Here is a 15,409-nt window from a genome sequence, read left to right on the forward strand (position 1 = left end):
TGATCAATGTACGTATGTGTCACCAAATATTGATGTGTCACCAATAAATAGATTCCATTGCTCTGCAGGCACTCAGTGGGACAAAGAAATACAAGAGAATCGTTGAAAAGCTGCACAGAAACAAAGACCGACAAGCAACCAATGTGCAAAAGAATACAAAGTACGCAAATAAAATCATCAACAGACAGCTAGACAAATAAACAAATGCTGAGAATACTGAGTCCCTGAAAGTGAATCCATAGTTTGTGTTCAATAATCACTTCAGTTTTCAGGTGAGTGAAGATATCCACTCTAGTTCAGGAACCTGAGGGTTGAGGAGTAATAACCGTTCCTGAACCTGGTGGTGTGGGTTCTGAGGCTCCTGCACCTCCTTCCCGATGGCAGCAGCGAGGCCTGAGCAGTGGGGGTCCTTGATAATGGATGCTTCTTTCTTAAGATGCAAATATAGGAGCAACATTTCCAATCTCTACATTGGGAACACGCAGAAGCTATGTATAAAAACCAGAAACAGTACAGCCCATCCACCCAGTCAACATCCACATAATGCACCTGGAGCAGTGCCTGTGAATCCTCTATAAAACTCTTCAGTCACAGACATCACAGAACTAGAATAGCAAATCAGCTTTGATCCTGAGGAACTGCTCTTAAGAGAGAGAATTGTGTGGGTTGAAGGAAGGAGAGATACAGGGGTTTAGAGAGAAATAAAATTATTGATGGATTTGAAAATGGGGATGAGAATTTTAAAATTAACATTGTTGTACTGAGAGCAAATGAGTTGGGTGACACTGCACCATTGAAGTACAGTATGTATTTTACATCACCAGAAACATGGACTATAGAACTGCATCCTGATTCACACAGCAATAGGTGCACCGGGTACTGACATGATAGCTAAATTCATTGTAGATATATCAGATGAACCAAAAGTTTTGAATATTAAAGAACAGAAAATACCGGAAATACTCAGCAAGTCAGGCAACATCTTCGAGAAGAGAAACAGAGTTAAAGTTTCAGGTCAAAGATCTTGCATCAGAACCAAAATGTTAGAGTCTAACAAGAAGCTTCAGACACACTTTCTCACCGTGGATGCGTATTAACAAATGAACTACTGTATTGTCAGATAACACTGGTCAAAGTCCCAAAAGCCTTTGAATTCAAGCCAAACAAATTATTTAGTTTGTTAAGCGACGGCACGTGTAAAATATTAATGACAATGAACACCAGTCAAATGAACAGCTAGGACTTTAAATGCTGTCATACAGCTTGGAGAGTGTTATTTTAAACCTCACTTACCAATGTTAAAAATACATACAGTATAATTTTAACTGTCTGACCATAAGGAATAACATGATTTGATTAATAAACAGATTTACTGGTATGGATGACAGCTGTGCAATTGAAGTCAAGAATCTTGGCTCCAGCTGCAATGTGCAGAGCCATTTCCTACGTAGACCCCACACACTTAAAAGTTATTGACATTTGTCAATGTCAAGTCAGTGAATTTTCAATATCTCAATGTTTCAAGCATTTTCTATTTTTTATTGCATAATCATAGGCTGTTGTTTTTATATCAAATTCTGCTCTGCATTAACTAACTTAAATTAATGTAGTTACTTGTTTTCTATTCCTGTAAGTCAACAAGAGTGTAATTTGTTAACTTTCTAACTTGATAGTGGGGTTACAGGCATTCTGTATAATCTCTGATATACTATATATGTCATAACTAAGGAGTTATTGAAACCTGCACTCTCCCTCCCCGTAGGAGGGCAGATATAGATTCAGGTTTAAATGTGACTGCTGGCTTACCAAAACTGCTTTTCCACTAAAGCACTGAAAAGTGTCAAACAAATGCCTAGAATTGTAAAAGACTTAGAAATAGAAAACTAAAACAGGTTACTTCATAACACCAAACATTTAATTCAACAACATAACACGAAATTTCAAAACCATTAGAAGCGAGATTGTGGCTTAACAGCACTATTACAGAATGACACATACACCTCAGCAATTAAGAACACCTTTTTAAAACACGACCTAAAATTCAACAATACCAATGACACATGTACAGCCCACTCCATTCTTCAAAATGACCATCCAGCTTCAGCTGTAACGAATCATGAACAGTTCGTCAGGCAGTTTATATAAAACTGCACACAAGCCGAAACGGCTCCTTGATAAGTAAGTAGCAACGTGTCCAGAATGTGCTATCAGAATGAGTCACCTTCAACTGTTAAAAGAGCCTGTAATTTTCTCCTAAAACAGGACAGCCTTTCAAGGCACCTCTTTCCACCCTTTTAGGGAAGAGGAAAGTAAACCTAACCTTGTAGTGCCGATCACTATATCAGTGGGCAACCCGGTGGGAGACAGTACAAGGTCTAATGGAAATTGTACTCTCTCTTCCTCCACCCTTCTTTCATTTCACCACATTTCATCCACCTCAGAAAGCTGTTTCACATACCAAGTTAAAAATCTAAGTAAATCCCAACTAAATCCCTTCCCTTTTGGGATGTCATAGTCTCATCTGGTTCAGGAAAAGGTACAGGAAATGTCTGCCCGTTATTTGGTTATTACTGTTAATGCCATTGGGAAGACCTTTCCTTTGGTGTAAAGGTTGAACCCGGTTATTTCTGTGTTTGCCATTACAGTAGCTTCCTGTGCAGCTATGCTGACTTTAAAATTCTCACATTTTCTTTCAAGTCCTCTCTTGAACTTAGTCCCCCCAAACTTACAAGAAGTTCTCAAATGAATGTGACTACAAAGTACATCCATACAATGTTAATTGAAGGAGTAAATCCAGTCCAAATGCTTTGGATGCTTGAGAATATTTTAATGGATCAATGCACTCAGTGGCCACTTTATTAGGTACAGCTGCTCGTTAATGCAAACATCTAATCAGCCAATCATGTGGCAGCAACTCAATGCATAAAAACATACAAGCATGGCCGAGAGATTCAATTGTTGTTCAGACCAAACATCAGAATGGGGAAAAAAAAATGTGATCTAAATAACCCTGACCAAGGAAGATTGCTGGTGCCAGACGGGGTGGTTTGAGTATCTCAGAAGCTGCTGATCGCCTGGGATTTTCATGCACAACGATCTCTAGAGTTTACATAGAATGGTACAGTAAAAAAGAAACATCGTTCTGGACTAGTTCAAGCTGACAGGAAAGCGACTGTAACACAAATAGCCACACATTACTACAGTGGTGTGTAGAAGAGCATCTCTGAAGGCACAACACATCGAACCTTGAAGTGGATGGGCTGAAGCAGCAGAACACAAACATACTCACTGGCCACTTTACTAGACTCATTAGGCAACTAATAAAACGGCCGTTGTGTATATTTAAATGGTGAAACATACAAAATTACACACGTTATAATGCAAACATATTATATAAACCTTTTCCTGTAAGGATAAAGTCAGTTCACAGAAGTTAATGCATGCATTGCAGTTTAAAAAAAATTTTTTTTATAAGTTTCTACAATGCAAAAAAGTAAAAAAAAGAGGTTTATACAGTGCAAAACAAACATATCAAATGTACAGTTCATAACAGTAAAGGAAAAGCACCCATAGTAGAATCGTATAAAGTTAGTTACCACCCCACCCTCCCAGTACCCAACTCCAAGCCAACCTTACGATATATAGAAAAGTGGATGAGAACTGTTACCACTATAGAGCTGTACTTATAAAAATACAGCTACTACCTGAGCTATGATATGATTATACATCAAAAAAAAACATTAAGTCTTAACCGAAAGAAGCTGGAAGTAAGGGATTTAAATGCAAAAGAAAAAAAAAGGAGGGGTAAACCCTTAATCTAAACAGGAATTATGAAAATATTCAGGAAAAGGTCCCCATACCCTTTGGAACTTTATGTCCGAATTAAGAAGTGAATAATGAATCTTTTCAAGGTCTAAGCAGGACATAGTGTCTCTGAGCCGTTAAGCATGAGTGGGTGGGACAACATCTCTCCACCTAAGAAGGACTGCACGTCTGACCAAAAGAGAGGCAAAAGACAATGTACGACATTTAGTCGGACTCAGATTCGTCAACTTCTCCCGAACTGGCGAAAAGAGCAATCAGGGGGTTAGGTCCAAACAGCAATTAAGTATGTGGGATTAAGTTAGAAAGACATCTCTCCAAAATTTCTCCAAGCTAGGACAAGCCCAGTACATATGAATAACGGAAGCCTCGCCCCCTTAACGCTTGTCACAACAGGGACCAATATCAGGATAGAACCACGATAATTTAGTTTTAGACATATGAGCCCTGTATACAACCTTGAACTGTAAAAGGCAGTGGTGAGCACATAAAGAAGTTGAATTAACTGACTTGAGAATTGAATCCCAAACCTCATCAGACAAAGAAAGATTTAAATCATGCTCCCAGGCAGTTTTAATTTTGTCAAAGGGGGCTCGCCTCAAAATCGCTAACGTATCTCGAATAATGGATATTAAACCTTTACCCAATGGGTTCATACGAAGAAACAAGTCCACAACATTTTTATCGGGTACCTCAGGAAAGTTTGGTATTAAAGGGTTGATAAAACGTCTAATTTGGAGGTATCTGAAGAAATGAGTGTTGGATAGATTGAACTTTACAGACAGTTGTTCAAAGTTGCAAAGTGATTGTCTATGAAAAGATCTTCAAAGCACCTAATGCCCTTTCTGTGCCAATCTTGAAATGTGAAATCCTGCATAGAAGGCTGAAAAAGATGATTATGTAGAATAGGACTAGAGAGAGAGAAACCGTGAAGACCATTATATTTTCTGAACTGAGGCCATATTCTCAGAGTGTGTCTGATGACAGGATTAACAATTGATTTAGGCAGATGATAAGGAAGTGCGGATCCAAGAAGTGTGGGAATGGAGAGATTCTTATAAGAGTTCAACTCCATTGCCACCCATGCTGGGCAGTTAGACTGATTATAAAAGTAAGACCAAAAGATAAGACAACGTATGTTGGCTGCCCAGTAACATAAACGAAAATTGGGCAAGGCCATACCACCTACCCTTTTAGGTTTTTGAAGGTGAGCTTTATTTAGTCTGGGATATTTGCCCTTCCATAGATAGGACGATATAATAGAATCTAACGAGTCAAAAAAAGCTTTAGAAATAAAAATTGGTAAAGATTGAAATAAGTATAAAAATTTAGGAAGGATATACATTTTAACAACATTAATTCGACCTATCAGAGACATAGACAGGGGTGACCACTGTACTAGACTCTGTTTCGTATGGTTTAAAAGATTAGTGAAATTTTCTCCAAAATGACGCTCATAATTCCTTGTTACTGTAATGCCAAGGTAAGTAAATTGATTATTTACTACTTTAAAAGGAAGGTTATAAAATTCTAATATTTGTGCTTCTTTGTTTATTGGAAAGGGTTCGCTCTTATGTAAATTAAGTTTGTATCCAGAAAGCTGGCTAAATTTGTTAAGGAGTGAAAACATTGGGGACAAGGTGGTAGTCAGATTTGATGGAAAAAGTAAAAGATCATCAGCATAAAGAGAGACTTTGTGCTCAACAACCCCCCTCCAAATCCCCGTCAATTCAGCACAGCTACGAAATGCAATCACCAAACGCTCTATGGCCAGATCAAAAAGTAAGGGACTTAAAGGGCACCCTTGCCGGGTGCCACGTTTAAGGTTGATAGGCTGGGATTGCTGAGAGTTGGTCAAGACAGAAGTAGTGGGGTGTGAATATAACAATTTAATCCATGTAATAAAACTTTGTCCAAAATCCAATTTTTCTAAAACATAATACCACTCCACACGATCAAATGCTTTCTCCGCGTCTAGAGAAATTACACATTCAGGAATCCCAGCTGAAGGTGAGCATAAGATATTAAATAGATGCTGTATATTTAAAAAAAGGGAGACAATTTTTAATAAAACCAGTTTGGTCTTCAGAAATAATTAAGGGTAGAATGTTCTCCAATCTAGGGGCCAAAACTTTAGCCAAAATTTTAACATCAACATTTACAGACATCCCACCCTGCAAAAACTTATTTCAGGGAGGTAGCACCATCAATTTGTGGAAGACTTCTGGGAGAGGTGGGCTGTCTGCAATAGAGTAGCTCCTTAGCAGCTAGCCAGCTAGTTTAAATAACGTTAGCTATGCTAATGAACGAATGACACCTGTTAAACTCACCTCAACATGTCCTTCACAGTCTTAACCCACCATGGGCATTAGAAAAGTCACTGTTGCAAACAGTGCAGCGAGCAACACTGTCATTATTTTTGACCCCTATTAGGCAAGGGTACACTTTAGGGTACAGTAGTCTGGGGTGACAAACGATTTATATTTTCTTTTTTTGGAACACTCTCCCATGGCGCGCGCGCTCTCTCTCTCGCTCGCACGCTCTCACTTGCTTGCTCTTGTTCGCTTTCTCTTGTGGTCGCTCTCGTGCTTTCTCTTGCTCGCGCGCTCTCTCTCTCTCGCTCTCACTTGCTTGCTCTTGTGCTCACATGCTCTCGCTTGCTTTCTCTCTCTCTCTCTCCCTCCCTCTCTCCCCCCCCCCCGCTTGCTTGCTCTCGCTCTCTCTCGTGGTCGGTCTCGCGCTTTCTCTTTTGCTTTCTCTCTCGCTCTCTCTCGCTGGCTCTCAAAAAAATTGATTTCCGTGACCTTGTATATAAGGGAGCCACTATTAATATGCGGGAGACTCCCAGAATTTCCGGGAGAGGTGGGATGTCTGCATTTAGCAAAGAAGTCGGCCTATACGAAGAAACACTCTGATGGATCTTTGCCTTTTTTCGCTAAAAGAATGATACATGCCTCATTGAATGATGCTGGCAACTTACCTTGTTTAAACCAGTTGGATAAAACTAAAATTAGTTGAGGCGAAAACAGTGAGGAAAATAATCTATAGAATTCTGCAGAGAACCCATCAGGTCCAGGAGATTTACCAGACTGCAATACAGAAACAGCTGGTTTGAGATAAAGAGAAAGCGTAGGGATATTTAAACTATTTAAAAAGTGCTTGACAGAAATATTATCATTTAAAGATTCGGAAGTATGGAATCGAGAATAATAATTCTTGAACATGTCATTAATTTCAGAATGATTCAAGGTAATATTCCCATTTCCCATTCAAGTTTTTGTAATATGTTGTTTAGCTTTAGAGCGTCTTAGCTGGTTAACTAAAAATTTACCAGATTTATCACCATGGATATAAAACCGGCTCTTACTTTCCAAAAGTTGGTGTTCAATTGGGTGAGTGGAAATAAGGATAAACTTAGTTTGACATTCCACTCATTTCTTATACAACTCCGGATTTTTGGTCTGGGCATATAGTTGGTCTGTTGCTTTAATTTGATTGACCAGATCTAATCACTCTTTATGGGTTTTTCTTTTCAAATTCACAGTATATGAAATTATTTGACCCCTTAGATATGCTTTCAAAGCGTCCCAAACAACCTGACTTGAGGTTTCAGATGACATGTTAGTATTTAAAAAAAAGTTATCTGGCCCTCCATAAATTTTACAAAATCATTATCTGACAACAAGGTCAGATTAAAACACCAATGCTTATTCATTTGGGGGAAACCAGGAAGAATTATAGACAGGGTGACTGGGGCGCGATCTGAAATCGATACACTCTGATAGTCACAAGAATGAACAGATGGAATCAGCTGATTATCAATTAAAAATAATCAATTCTAGTAAAAGTGTGATGGATATGTGAAAAAAAGAGTAATCTCTCTCATTTGGATGGAGAAAAAGCCATACATTGGAGATACCATAATTGGAAAGGAAAGACTGAATTGATAAAGCAGATTTACTGGGTAGTCTAGAAATAGAAGAAGATCAATCCAAAAGTGGATCTAACCAACAATTAAAATCACAGCTCAATATGAGAGAATAAGAACTCAGCTCAGGCAATAAAGAGAAAAAACGATCAAAAAACTCCACGTCATCTGAATTGGGAGTGTAAAAGTTAACCAAGACTACCAATGTGTTACATAATTTCCCCAAGACAATAATAAAACGACCATTTGTATCAGGTACTTTGTTATGAAGCTCAAAGGGAACATTATGATTTATAAAAATTGAGACCTCCCTCCAGCTTTAGCCTGAAAAGTAGAATTGAAGAGCTAGCCCACCCATCTTGACATGAGATGAGAGTTATCAGAACTGTGAATGTGTGTTTCTTGCAAAAAAGCAATTGCTGCATTAAGCTATTTAAGATGTAAAAACACCTTCCTTCTTTTAACAGGATGGTTCAATCCCTTAAAATTCCAGTTTACAAAATTCAACAGACTAACCATTGTCCTTTTAAAAAAAAGATAGAGGATAGCAGGCAAAAGCATTATCACAATTTCGTGTAACAGCTCTGGGGCAAAATTATAAAACAAGAAAAACAGGACAGAAATACATCCTAACAATACAAATACCTAAAGGTTCTATGAATAATTTTGGTGCTACCTTCCCCCGCCCCACACCTCATGGCAAGAGAGCTACCGAAAAACAGCAACAAGTTCTTCAAAAAAAAGTCACCCCATAACCCAACTTCCTGTCTATTAACATAGTCATCAACTCCACCTTTTATCAGTTAAAAACCAGAAAACTTTTAGCACTACAAACTAAACTTATACATAGTGAAAAGAAAAACAATTCCACCAAAATGTGTTAAGTTTAACTCAAGATAATAATCCAAAAAAAGATATGAACCAGTATTTAAGAAAAAATATAAAAACAAGTAAACAGATTTTACCAGTGACCTACCCACAATGAAAAAAAATTACTGACTTAAGAAAGAAAGATCGGGGAAAAAAAGCAGGAAAAAAAAGTACTTCTCCACCAGTATAAGTGATCAGACCGAATCTGAGGGACTCGAAGTAACAGGGAGGCTATCGATAAATTTTTGAGCTTCTGTAGCCACTTAAACCACTTTTTGCCTCCACTAGTAAGAGTTATTCGGAGGCGAGCTGGAAATCGAAGGGAAGGCCTGAATCCATGATTATATAGTTATTTCATGACTCCTTTATACTCGGCTCGCAGACTCAGTACTTGGGGAGCATAGTCCTTGACAACAAGAATTGGTTGACCCTTGTATTCCAACTTCCCTCTCCAACAGGCTTCTTTAACCAAAGGATCTTTAATCTGGTAGCGATGAAAACGAATAATTACAGGGCGTGGCCTGTGCCCTGGCTCTGGCATAGGCACTAAAGTACGATGAGCTCTGTCAATCTCGGGCGGGGCCGAAAGTACGTCATTCCCAAAAATCTCACATAGCAAAGTTGAGAAAAATTCAGCGGGGGATCATCTTTCAATATTCTGGCAAGCCAAGAATACGTGGATTTTGATATCTGCTCCGACTTTCTAGGTTGGTAACTTTGGATATTAGCTTGCTGTTATGATCTCTCAAGCTGGAAGAAACGTTTTCCAACTCTTTAAAACGGCGGTCTAAATCATCCGTGGCAAACTCGAGATGTGATAAACGTGGGCATGATCCTCCACTTTGGATTTAATTTGATCCAATTTCAATTCCAACAAACTGAAAGAAGACTTAAATTCAGTAATTATCTCCTGTTGATGCTGTTCTAATATCAAGATAATGTTTTCACCCGAGAAGCCGGCCACTGGAACTTCTTTTTTCCCTGATTTGGTGGTCTTTGAAGCCATTGTAAAATAGGGATATTCACAGGCAGGGGGGAGAATAAAAAGTTTAACAGTTTGGAGTAAAAAAAAGGAGAGAGAAGGAGTGCAGAGATAAGAAATAGAACGGAGCGACAGCTTTTAGCGACTAAACCATCGCCATCTTGACCAGAAGTCATGCCTTGCAGTTTTATGCAAGTTTGAAGTGTCCTATCTTTAAATGAAAGGAGCAAGATCCCACCCTAATACTATATGAACGTCAAGTTTAACTTGGTGCAGGCAAGCTGCTGGAATCCATTCTAAGGAACATTATACATGTTCAAAAACCCTATCTGATGAGCTTCACTAGATATGTTGATGATGGTAAAGAGGAGGGTTGTGCTTGATGTCATCTTCTAACAATCTCCTACATGGCAGACTTTTCCAAGAGGAAAATGCAGTCAGATTGAGGGATGGGTGGCAAATCTGATCCAAAACTGTTTCTGTTCCAGGGGGCAAAACATAATGATAGGTGATTGTGACTTTGCTGCTACCATTGGGAACCCACTGGGCTCAATACTTCACTTCTTGCTTTTTGTAATGTAAATTATTTTGACAGAAATGAAGGAGACATGATAAGATTGCCAAGTAATACAAATATTTGACATTGAAAGTTTTAGATGGCAGGAAATCTTGAAATTCAGCGACAGATTTGCAAATATGATGTCGTGGCCATCTCTGAAACTTGGCTAAAGGATGGCTACCATTGGGAGCTGAACGTGCAAGGATATACGGTGTATCAGAAAGATAGGTTAGTAGGCAGAGGGGCTGGTGTGGCTCTGTGTGTAAGAAATAATATTAAATTATTGGAAAGAGATGACATAGGATTGGAAGGTGTACAGTCTCTATGGATTGAGTTTAGAAATGGCAAGGGTAAAAGGACCCTAATGCCAGTTGTATACAGGCCTCCAAACAGCAGCAGGAATGTGGATTACAAATTACAGCAGGAGATAGAAAAGGTGTGTCAGAAAGGCAATGTCGTGATAATCGTTGGGGATTTTAACATGAAAGTGGATTGGAAAAACCAGGTCAGTTATGGACCTCAAGAGAGAGAATTTGTAGAATGTCAAAGGGATGGCTTTTTAGAACAATTTGTTGTTGAGCCCACCAGGGGATCAGCTGTGCTGGATTGGGTATTGTGCAATGATGCAGAGGTGATAAGAGAGCCTAAGGTGAAGGAGCCTTTAGGGAACAGTGATCACAGTATGATCGAGTTCACATTGAAATTTGAGAGGGAAAAAAAATAAAATCCAATGTGTCGGTATTTCAGTGGAATAAAAGATATTACAATGGCATGAGAGGGGAACTGGCCAAAGTTGACTGGAAAGGGAGACTAGCAGGAAGGACAGCACAGCAGCAATGGCTGGAGTTTCTGCGAAAAATGAGGGAAGTGCAAGACAGATATATTCCAAATAAGAAGAAATTTCTGAATGGAAGAAGGACACTATTGTGGCTGACAAGTGAAGTCAGAGCCAAAGTAAAAGCAAAAGAGAGGGCATACAAGGATGCCAGAGGTAGTGGGAAGATAGAGGATTGGGGAGCTTTTAAGAACTTGCAGAAGGAAAGTAAGAAGGTCATTCGGAAGGAAGAGATGAATTATGAGAGGAAGCTAGCGACTAATATCAAAGAAGATACTAAAAGCTTTTTTTAAGTATACGAAGGGTAAAAGAGAGTCGAGGGTAGATATATGACCAATACAGAATGACGCTGGAGATATTGTAATGAGAGACACAGAGATGGCAGAGAAACTGAATGCATATTTTGCAACAGTCTTCACAGTGGAAGACATCTGCAGTATACCAGACATTCAAGAGTGTCAGGGAAGTGAAAACCTGTGCAGTAAAAATTACGACTGAGAAGGAGCTCAGGAAGCTTAATGGTCTGAGGGTGGATAAATCTCCTGGACCTGATGGAATGCACCCTTGGGTTCCGGAGGAAGTAGCTGAAGAGGTTGCAGAGGCATTAACCATGATCTTTCAAGAATCAATAGATTATGGCATTGATGACTGGAAAATTGCAAATGTTACTCCACTATTTAAGAAGGGTGGGAGGCAGCAAAAAGGAAACTATAGACCTGTTAGCCTGACATAAGTATTGGGAAGTTGTTGGAATTGATTGTTAGGGATGAGATTACATGACAAGATAGGTCAAAGCCAGTATGGTTTCCTGATAGGAAAATCCTGCCTGGCTAACCTACTGCAATTCTTTGAGGAAATCACAAGCAGGGTAGACAAAGGAGATGCAGAAGATGTGGTGTACTTGGATTTTCAGAAGGCCTTTGACAAGGTGCCGCACATGAGGCTGTTTAGCAAGATAAGAGCCCATGGAATTACAGGGAAGTTACTAGTGTGGGTGGAGCATTGGCTGGTCGGCAGGAAACAGAGAGTGTGAATAGGGGGATCCTATTCTGGCTGGCTACCGTTTACCATTGGAGTTCCAGAGGTCAGTGTTGGGACTGCTGCTTTTTACGAGGTATGTCAATGATTTGGACTACGTTATTAATGGATTTGTGGCTAAATTTACTGATGATACAAAGGTAGTTGGAAAAGCAGGTAGCGTTGAGGAAACAGGGAGCCTGCAGAGAAACTTAGATAGTTTAGGGGAATGGGCAAAGAAGTGGCAATTGAAATACAATGCATTTCAGTGGAAGAACTAAATGGGCAGACTATTATTTAGATGGGGAGAGAATTCAAAATGCAGAGATGCAAAGGGACTTGGGTGTCCTTGTGCAAGATACCCTAAAGGTTAAGCTCCGGGTTGAGTCAGTAGTGAAGAAGGTGAATGCAATGTTGGCATTCATTTCTAGAGGTATAAAATATAAGAGCAGGGATGTGATGTTGAGGCTCTCTCTATAAGGCACTTGTGAGACCACACTTGGAGTACTGTGTGCAGTTTTGGGTTCCTTATTTTAGAAAGGATATACTGGCACTGGAGAGGGTTTAGAGAAGATTCACGAGAATGATTCCAGGAATGAAAGATTTACCGTATGAGGAACGTCTGGCAGCTCTTGGGCTGTATTCCCTGGAGTTCAAGAGAATGAGGGGGGATCTCAGAGAAACATTCCAAATGTTAAAAGGCCTGAACAGATTAGATATGGCAAAGTTATTTCCCATTGTAGGGGATTCTAGGACAAGAGGGCACAACTGCAGGATTGAGGTACACCCTTTTAGAACTGAGATGCGGAGAAATTACTTTAGTCAGAGGGTGGTAAATCTGTGGAATTTGGTGTCACGAGCAGCTGTGGAGGCCAAATCATTGGGTGTATTTAAGGCAGAGATAGATAGGTTCTTGATTCGCCAGGGCATCAAAGGGTATGGGGTGAAAGCAAGGGAGTGGGGATGATTGGAATGAGAGTGTACAGAGGAAATTTGCAAAGTGGCACAGCCGTGTAGTGGCTTGCACAACACTATTATGGCACCAGCAACCCGGGTTCAATTCCTGCTGCTGTCTGTAAGGAGTTTGTACGCTGTCCCCTTGACCGCACGGGTGTCCTCCCACATTCCAGATGTACAGGTTAGCGGGTTAATTGGTGACACGGGCTCACTGGGCAGGAAGGGCCTGTTGCCATGCTGTATCAGCAAATAAAAATAAATAAAGTTGCAGGTATGAGGAGAGATTGGATAGTTAGGATTGTTTATTTTGGAAAGATGATACCCAGAAGAAATTTAATCGACAGATATGAAGTTATGACCTTATATCTATTGCCCTAGTCAAAGTGTTTAGGAAGAACCTGATTTCCTCAGCAAAGGGGTGAAAATCAGAAGCCTCTTACCATTGGCAGAAACATTAGTGGGGAAAGGAGGAAACATTTTTTCATCTAAGGGCAAAATTTTCATTACATCTCAAAAGTGCTTAACGTTTTCTTCAAGAGCTGTGGGTAACTGTAATTACCCAGCAGGTTTTGGAAGTCCACTGTTAGATAAGATAAGGAATCCCTACCATTCGATGCCCAGACCACATTTCAGGAAATCTGATCATTTGGTTGTCCTTCTCCTTCCTGCATTCAGGCTGAGGCTAAAGAGCAAGGCTCCAAAGATGAGGACAACAAGAGGTGGTGGTGAAAGGCAGAGGAGCGGCTTTGAGTCAGCGGACAGGGCTGTGTTCAAGGACTCATCCGTCAATATGAATGAGCACATTTTGGTCATCACAGACTTCATGAAATCAGTTGTAGACCAGTGTATCCCCACAAAATCATTCAGTCTTCCCAAACCAGAAACCCTGGTTGAACTATGAGATCCGGAATCTGCTGAGGGCCAGATCACAGGCATTCGAGTCTGGCAACCAAGGAAGTTACAAGAGGTCCAGGTATGCTCTCTGGAAAGCCATCTCACAGGTGAAGAGGCAATTCCAGACCAAACTTGAATCAATGAAAGATGCTCGACAGTTGTGGCCGGGCTTGAATGCTATCAGCACTTTGAAAGTAAAATCAAGCGACATACAGCTGGGTTCACTTCCAGATGAACTCAATGCCTTCTATGCTCGCTTTGACCATCAAAACAAGGCAGAATGATTACGAACTCCCACTGCCCCTGATGACCCTGTGATTTCAATATCTGAGGCCAACATGGGAGCATCCTTCAGGAGGGTGAACTGACAGAAATCATCTGGCCCAGACGACGTACCTGACCGAGTACTAAAGACCTGCCCTGATTAACTCGTTCGAGTGTTCATGTACATCCGTAGTGTTTTGAGAGGTTGCTGATGAAACAAATCAACTCCTAACTGAGAAGCGACTTGGATCTGCTCCGATTTTCCTACTAGCACCACAGGTGAGCAGTAGATGGCATTTCATTGGCTCGTTGTAGGGGTGAGTATATTTACATGGCTGCATCACGGCCTGGTATAGAAACACCAATACCCTTGAATGGAAAATCCTACAAAAGGTAATGGATATGACCCAGTCCATCACTGGAAATCCCTCCGCCATCTTCCATTTATTCCATTACAGTTATTGGATTTATTGAGTACACCCACAGGAAATGAATGTCAGGGTTGTATATGGTGACATATATGTACTATGAGAAGAAATTTACTTTGAACTTTGAAGACAAAATTAAGCTGTGAAGGTTTTTTCCAATGGGCATGGATTTGATGGGCCAAATTGTCACCTTTCTGTCATTAATTTTCTACAATTCCATGGTACACCTGTTTCATCTCCAACTCGTCTCGTTGTAATCACCAATTTCACCATCATCACCACTGCTTGTTATTTGCGTGGACATCTGAGTGTTTGTTAATCTGACTTGAAGTCAGGTAGACGTACACAAGACAAGGGCAGGTTAATCATGCCTTATGAAGCGCTCAGCCGCTCACATACAGTCACTCAGCCTGATACAGCAGTATCTTACAGACTTGTTCTGTGAGGCTGTAGCTGCCAGGATCTTAGACTAAACATACACACAAAGCAAACTTGTCTTAAATCTGGATCAAAGCCACACAAAAAAAATCTAGCTTCAACTCGCCAGAACTAATTACTTCTGACAAATATTAAGTCAGTTTCATAAATCTCCGGAACAAATACAGAAGGCAGGAACTCGTGTTACCGAATTCACTGTAATTATCGTCATTATTTAATTGTAGCTCCACGAATTTACTAGAAGGTGGGACTTCACTGGCCAGCTCTTTTACGATTATCACTGACACATCGGGCTGATGCGTGCTAATTTACCTCTGATTCCCTACCTCAAATCCAACCTGTCTCGTTTCCGTCTCTAATTTTACTATCGCTCTCGCTGCTGCTGCAGTTCGCTAAAAATGAATGTATAGCAACA

The 15,409-nt window shown here is 40.1% G+C and overlaps 1 protein-coding gene across 2 annotated transcripts in view; it reads right to left on the reverse strand.

Annotated features, from left to right (window-relative positions):
• map3k5 (mitogen-activated protein kinase kinase kinase 5) overlaps positions 1-15,409 on the reverse strand; it is a 189,857-nt gene that overhangs the window by 170,017 nt on the left and 4,431 nt on the right. The window lies entirely within an intron of this gene.

Source organism: Mobula hypostoma, chromosome 2 (assembly GCF_963921235.1).
Source record: "Mobula hypostoma chromosome 2, sMobHyp1.1, whole genome shotgun sequence".
Taxonomy (NCBI): Eukaryota; Metazoa; Chordata; class Chondrichthyes; order Myliobatiformes; family Myliobatidae; genus Mobula; species Mobula hypostoma.